The sequence below is a fragment of the Limulus polyphemus genome, unplaced genomic scaffold, assembly GCF_000517525.1.
Source record: "Limulus polyphemus unplaced genomic scaffold, Limulus_polyphemus-2.1.2 Scaffold1312, whole genome shotgun sequence".
NCBI classification, from domain to species: domain Eukaryota; kingdom Metazoa; phylum Arthropoda; class Merostomata; order Xiphosura; family Limulidae; genus Limulus; species Limulus polyphemus.
In genome coordinates this window covers 22,916-30,726 of record NW_013666922.1, presented here as the reverse complement: position 1 = coordinate 30,726, position 7,811 = coordinate 22,916, and the positions used below count along the sequence as shown (strand labels likewise).

Genomic DNA, 7,811 nt, shown 5'->3' with positions numbered 1-7,811 from the left:
ATTCACACACTTTACTTACGGTGCCTACTGTTCAATTGACTCAGTTATCTATCTCTTTGATCTTTCTGCATATCTATCACTGGTTTTACTTACCGGGCTTATATAATAAAAAGAGTGCATCTGGCAAACACTCGGACATTTGCGGGGTTCCCAGATAATTCTAGAAACTCCAGCGCGCATGCTCCCAGCGTCACGCGACTTCCGCTGTCGTAACAATACACTTTGATAGTGACTTACCCAACATTATTAATGTTCTTGCCTATGCAGAATTCCAATCAATTTTAGAAATTGATCAGTCTAGGAACATCATAACTGAAACTTAGAAGCTATGAGCACTTTAGAAATTCATTCGATACTTTCATAAGATTTGTGTACACAAAATAAATTTGGAGGTGTGTTTGCCAGTGATCAACTACCCGATTGTGCAGAAAAACAATTGTACATCGTCAATCTGGATTCGAGTCATAAACCCGATAACCACTGGATCTGTAATTACATTAGTCGAGATGAGATAAGAGGATATTTTGATCCATTAGGACTACCTTCGCATAACCTCAACATAAGAAAATTCATCAAGAAGAACTGTCAAATGAGGACTTACGATAACAAAATACTATAAGGACCGTATTTGTCTATGTGTGGCTACTATTGTATATACTATACTTATTATCGTTGGTGACATGTGTCGAAACGAAAACTGTTATATAAATTTGGATCCCACAAAGATAGCAATAATGTGTGTGTTCATGATTTTGGTGCAAAATGTTTTCATGTAAATACACTCTTAAAAGATATATCTTTTTATGTAGATCAGGTTACAAAATCTTTATTGTGAAAATAATAAAGTGTTAAAAACAAATATTGTATCTAGAACTGTTTATTATATTAAACCAACAATAGATTTACATGTAATTAAATACAGATGTTGAGAAAATGACGTCATCATCCTCTGCCTATACAAATACTACCCTAAGTAACATTGTCCGCCTTTATAAAACAGATGTAATACAAATAAATATATAAATGAAAACATTTCCAGATCGAGATCCTTCTTAATTATGTTTCCTACTATTGCTTAGGGCATTAAGACGGTTTATGCCACTGACCTTTGTGTTTGCGGATTATCACCTGTTAGAAGACACCACGCTTTGCTTCCACGGTTAGGGTACAACTTGTTGCATACCTCTTTCATAATGGTCCTGGTACCCTAAGTTGATCCCTATTTCTTTGTTTTCCAATTTTATTAAGTACAAGATATATCCACGTCTTATAAATTCTAAAATCCTTATCTGAACACGTCTTTATGATTTGAGTGTCTAAATATTTTGCGTCGAATAGGTCTGTTACATAACCTTCCCAAAAGCGATCAGTATTAGGTGGTTTTATATCACTTACAAAATCCCCAACAATGTTAAAATATAGTTCTGGTATATTCCGTTCCACTGCAATTTTATATCAGCTGTGAATTTCACGTCACTTGCTGAACTACATATTCAAAATCGTTTTCATGTAACTTACTCAGTCACCTGTATTCTTCAAATCGAAATATTTGTATGAATGCTGTTTTAAACTATGTAAATGGACATAAGTTACCGAACAATGTGTTTTAAATTTTGGATAAAATATTTAATATAGATACTCAATAGAAACAGTAACAGATAACATTTCACTTCATTATTATGCTTTTAAAAACTTAGGAAAATATTAATTTTCATTTTCCAACATTTCGAAAACATTTTCTACAGTTTAGTAATTCTGTGATAGGTTGTCGTATCCGTGACTTTGAAAGGTTCTGTTTCACTCTCTTTTGTTGTTTATTTAATGATTCAGACCTCTACTTGAAAATCGACAAACAGACAACAAAAACCTTCACGCGTTCTCGGAAATAGCTCCAATTTCCCTGCATCTTTCAATTAACTCTAGTATAATTAACATTGTTTCCATCCAATAATGGTAATATTACTTTGAAGAAAAACATACAAATTTAAGAATGTGTTTTTTTACTAAAACATATAACACTTTATTTTTATTCAGTTTCCATGACTGTAACAACTCGTTTCGGCAAAGCACGCTTGACAGACTTCCAAACAACTAATGAAATAAAATGACTCACAAGCATCTTGCCGAATTACTTAGAACATACGATGATGTATAGTCACTCGAACTAGTCTAAATTTGTTGAGGTTTAGTTGAAGTCACGCCTACCTTCAATTAATCATATTTGGTGACAGATTTTCCAAAGATTATTTGCTACATTTTCCGAGAACTTAACTGAGAAGAAATGAATATTTTTTATATAAAAATATTTCAATTTCAATAAACATCACTTGATGTCAAGATGAGATGTGCGAATTTTACATCTTTTCAAGTAAATGCTTTTATTTTATTCGATTGCACATATTCCTGGAAATTAAAAATCAAGTTCAATAAACTCCAAACAGATATGTAACAATCAATTGTAAGTAAAATAGTCTGAATTATTGTAAAATAGGCCTATGTTTGGTGTACAATGGGACAGGAAGCAGTGTACGTTTACGTTTCATTATTTTTAAGCATTTACAAGTGTTTCACTTGCAATCTACGGTTCGCGGGTTCGAATCCTCGATCCACCAAACATACTCGCCCTTTCAGCCGGTGGGGGGGGGGGGGGGTATAATGTGACGGTCAATCCACTATTCGGTGGTGAAAGAGGAGCCCAAGGGTTGGCGGGTGTGTGTGTGATGACTAGCTACTTTCCTCTTTGTCTTTCACTGCAATTTAGGGACGATTTGCGCCAAATTCAAATCAAACCAAACGAAATCAAAATGGATTTTCGACCAATATCTATAATACACAGTGCCTGCGCAGTGGATTCCAACCCGCTGTTTATTCATTAGTACAAAAAGTTATCTATATTTCAGAATTTAACCAGTTGTTGAGATAAGGAAGGTGTATCTCATTTCTTTCTAGGAGTGTACTTTTGATGCTTTTACGAACTCGTTTGACTTCTCGTTCGCATTGTTGCAGATTTTTTTTCCCCATATACATTACATGTTTTCTTTATTGATAGCTCGGAGTGAAATGTTCTGAAAATGTCTTACAAACGGAGGCTGACTTGAGTATATTTCTCGGTTCCAAGGAATTCCCAACCTTGTCGCTCTTGTTGTTTTGGCAGGTAGCCAAAAAAACAATTCAGATTCTTGTATCCTTGGCTACTGGATAGCTGGAAGAGTTCCGCCAATTTAAACGAAACTATGATACTACGAGTTACAAGCAGCACCAGAAAAACTATATTTTATAAGATAAAGCACTCAAACACTAAGAGACCTCCCGCTGTAAAAATGTTAGAGTTACTACTTTGTAAAATTGGATTCAGCCTAAACGAAAATCTCAAATAACGCTACTTTTCTGTATTTAGTGTTTTCTGTTTTCTTTTAATCATATATTTTACATGTTTGTACTATAATTTAATCATACATTTTACGTGTTTGTACTATAATTTAATCATATATTTGACGTGTTTGTACTATAATTTAAACATATTTTTTACGTGTTTGTGCTATAATTTAATCATATATTTTACGTGTTTGTGCTATAATTTAATCACATATTTTACGTATTTTTACTATAATTTAATTATATATTTTACGGGATTTTCTTTTTTATTTACTCTATATTTAAAATTACTCTGTGTTGATATGCTCCGTATACTCTACTGTACACAAAATACAGTAGTTCATCTTGAGGTTGATATTATCTTTCTGTATTTACAAATTACACCAAACGTTATTTAAATCCCAAAATTGACTAAACGAAGAACGATAAAAATTCGGTAATAAATTTATTCGGATAATTCAGAATTTTTTAAAACTATTAGAATTAGGTTTCATGTTTCTAATGTTTTCTTGAGAAATATTCAAAATATATGGTTCGCAGCACACATAATAATTAATTTTGAAAACATTTAGATTTTGAAGGACAAACCCACGCGCATTTTATGTAAATACTAATGAGTCTGTCAAAACACCATGCATCTTTCTGAAACAGATTTTTCAGATCTCCCGTGACAATAAAAAATTATCTTTTAAATTTCCTAATTTATTTATACTTGTCAAGTTTTTAGCGTCTTCTGCGCTGTGCCTATGATGGATTGGTAAAAAAAATTAAATACATCAGTATATTAGCTACTTTGGTGTATAGTGAGATTGATGTTTGAATTTCACACGATGCTACTTGAGAGCTATTTGCGCTAGCTGTCAAATAAAATAGTGTTCGTTTACTAATATTTTGCTTTAGTATTGTGAAAACAAAAACTAGCTTACTGAAAGCTACACATTTGGAGACTTCATAAAGAGATGAATACCACGCGATATAATTTATCCTTCAGCGGTGTTTCGAGCTTACTAGAGAATACCCAATTATCGTTTCATTAATAGACCAACTCTGAGGGGAGAAAAAAATCAAAAGTACGTCACCTGTCACATTTTCCTCAGATACATACGTTTGTAGGAATATTAGTTGTTTCAGTTTTTCCTAATTTCAGACGGTTTAGTCAATGTAGTGTTTGATTTCTTAGATATTTATACCTTATAATTATACTTCTCGGTATGTTTCACAAAGTTAACTAGAAACTCTTCGAACTCAAACGATATATTATATTACAATTACCATCTTCTTTATGAGAAGGAGAAGGGGGATATTTGACATCCCAAGCCTTCTGCTTAGCACGTGAGAACCCTTAAGGTAGTTAAGGTGGAGTTCCAAAGACTAGGGTTGCCTAACCTGATAATGAATTAACCCATATGTTATTCACCGAACCAAATACAATGAAAACAATATTACTTATGTGGAAAAATACTTAAGAAAGTCAAACCACGCTTACCTAACTATTAAGTATCGAGCTCCTTATCTCAAGTCTTAACAAGAATAGAAAGCTTTTCTTAAGAAATGCGTGATTATTTCTTATATTTTCATGATGTTTAGTTTTCCCCTTAATAAGGATAAAATTACCACGTTGTTGCTTTTGGCATTAAGCAACCTGAGCAATCAATCCTAAGCGCCAACTTATTATAATTTTGAAAAGCGATGGTTGAGTAAAATAAACAGAGAACACAAGCAAGAAGAAAATTTCTACAATTAGTAGCTTTCATTTTTTAATAGATTATTTGATTAATTTCTTCTTAAATTATAAATATAATTTATATGGTAATTGCTAAGCGAGATTGGTTGGCAAATCTGTAAGTACAACATATATAAGTAGAGATGCAATTTCAATATTTAAACACAAGGGCAGATGGCGCTCGTGTAAGACATGTGACGGTGAATTCATAAGTATTGTTACGTCTCTGGTCGTTCGTTTGTTAATTTTCCGTAGAAATTCTTTCCGAGAAACTTCAGCGATACAAGTCCTTTCTTAAATAATTATTTTAATTATTTTTGACTCTATAAAAGTTTTAGATAGTTATGAGACATAGCGGAGGTTCGTAACCATCATCATCAATAAGATTTTTAATGCATCAAATCCAGTAATTTGTTTTCTTCTTTAATTGCGTATTCTACGATTTTTTGTAGTTCTCAAATGTTTAAATGATAGAATAACTTTACAAAAGGAGTACGTTATTTTAAAACTATTTTAAATATGCAAATCAGTAAGTCACGGGAAACACAACTGATATAAAATCTCGATGGAACGTTATGTATCGAAAGTATATTTTGATATTGTTTGGCATTTTTAGGTGATGTGATGCCACCGAAACTGAATATTTTTGGGAGGAGTATCTAACAGCCCTTTTCGTCCCAAAAACATTTTTTCTCTAGGATCATGAATATTTGCTTAAATAGGAGATTTAGAATTTTCAAACAGGGATATACCTTGTATTTAATGATGACATTGGAAAACAAAGGAATATAATTAACTTGAGGCACCAGCACCATCCAAATAGAGACCTGTAACAAGTCGTTCCCTCGCCGTAGAAAGCAAAGTGCAGCGCCTTTTAACAGGTAAGAATTTAAAAACACATAGGTCAGTGTCAAAAGTTTTCAACAAGCAACAGTACACAACATGGTCAAGAAGGATCTTAGTCTGGAAAAGCAACAATAATCATTTTTACTCAAGTTAATTCAACATCATATTCGTTTAACCGTTGCATATGTCAAACAGATGGAGAATGAAGTACGTATTCATGCTATTACATAAGAAGACATACTGGTCAAGTTACCTGATGCTTTCTCTCTCTCTATATATATATATGGATTTCTGTGCGATTTGAGTGTGGAAATAGGCACTGGGAAACCATTGTCCTCGTACACTAGAGGAATTATGGGAAGCCCGCAGGGAGAAGTTGTGTGCTTTGGACATGATGGCCTTATACGAAGCCTTTTGTAATGGTAGCTATGTTGCAGGGCTATTGTCAAGATGCATGATTATCAGATAGATCATGAGTGGACGTAGCGACATGGATTGTAACTCAAGTGGCAGTATATCAACCTCATCTGCACTAATAAGGCCAACGAACTAAGAGAACCTGGCATCGCCTAGTGCTTAAAATACTCTACTTGCAATGTACGAGTCATCGAACATACTCGCTCTTTCAGCCATGGGGGCTTTATAATGTGACGGTCAATCAAACTATACATTAGTAAAAAGAGCAGGTGGGTGGTGTTGACCAGCTGCCTTCCCTCTAGTCTATCACTAATAACTTAAGAACAGCTAGCACAGATAGCCCTCGAGTAGCTGTGCGCGAAATTCAAAATCAAACTAAACAAGAAGCAACTGTGTTAATCGACATTCGGAGAGAATAAGACTGCTGGAACAGAAATTAACGAATAGTGTAGCTAGGAAAAGCAAAAAAAAAAGGATGATCAACAGAACACTTTACAGCCAGAGTGTCACTGAAAACATCAGTAAAGAAACTTGCTTCTACTTCCTTCGAGGTAGCCGGCTTCTGCACAAGAGGTCGGTGTCTTTAGGTGCACCTCCTGCGATTATTACCTAGTACTCGACTATATATACTCTAACGAAGACGAGGAATATTACATCTGAAAGGAACCAACAAATATAGAGTAAATGTTTAATAGAAGTATTGGATGTTTTCCAAATCCTCCAAGAGATTTCAAGATGGAATGAATGGGATTACAAACATAATCCGCTCCCTTAAAGTTCCTCAAATTATCCTTTTTCCTCAGAGGGTATTACGAACTGCCTTTTCTTGTTGGAAGAATATAGAATAATAATAATCAAGTGTGAGGTAAAACCTACATAAAAGCTAACGTCTTGTAGCAAAGAGGACAGAGTTGTCGAATCCATTGAACTTATGAAACATAATGGTTACAGAAACATTGAACAAAGTTTAAAACCACGTGAAAAATATATTAGGTAGTGAAAAGACTAAACAGTACATCTCTAATATAAAACTTCATAGTAAAATATATAATACTCGAATGTATATATTAATAATGATTATCCAACTGGAAAACAGTGTTAATAAGTTAAAGCACATTTTTCTTTATTGGCCCTATGACTTTCAAACAAAATAAATCTATTCGTAGAATTTCAAGTGTAATTTGTAGTTCTAAGTTAATACTAATAACATATTTTGTTTAATATCAGCAATTACATCTGTATAGATACAAAATTAACATTTGTAGTTATAAACGCTAATTATGGCAGTATCGTATCGTGAAGCCGTGATACGACTATATCGATACATCGTCGATACGATACGATTTATGTATCTTCACGAAATTTAGCAAGCTTTCAGTAAACATTATAAGTCTTTTGTACAAACAAGTCAGAATTTCCAATAAAGTATTTTTGTTAAAAATTAATGATT

The 7,811-nt window shown here is 33.3% G+C and overlaps 1 long non-coding RNA gene across 1 annotated transcript in view; it reads left to right on the top strand.

The window, feature by feature from the left end:
- Nucleotides 1-748, top strand: part of LOC111086669 — a 9,905-nt gene extending 9,157 nt beyond the window's left edge. Inside the window, exon 3 of the long non-coding RNA XR_002611403.1 lies at nucleotides 406-748. This is a non-coding gene — a long non-coding RNA (uncharacterized LOC111086669). The remainder of the gene's footprint in view (nucleotides 1-405) is intronic.
- Nucleotides 749-7,811: the final 7,063 nt, after the last annotated feature.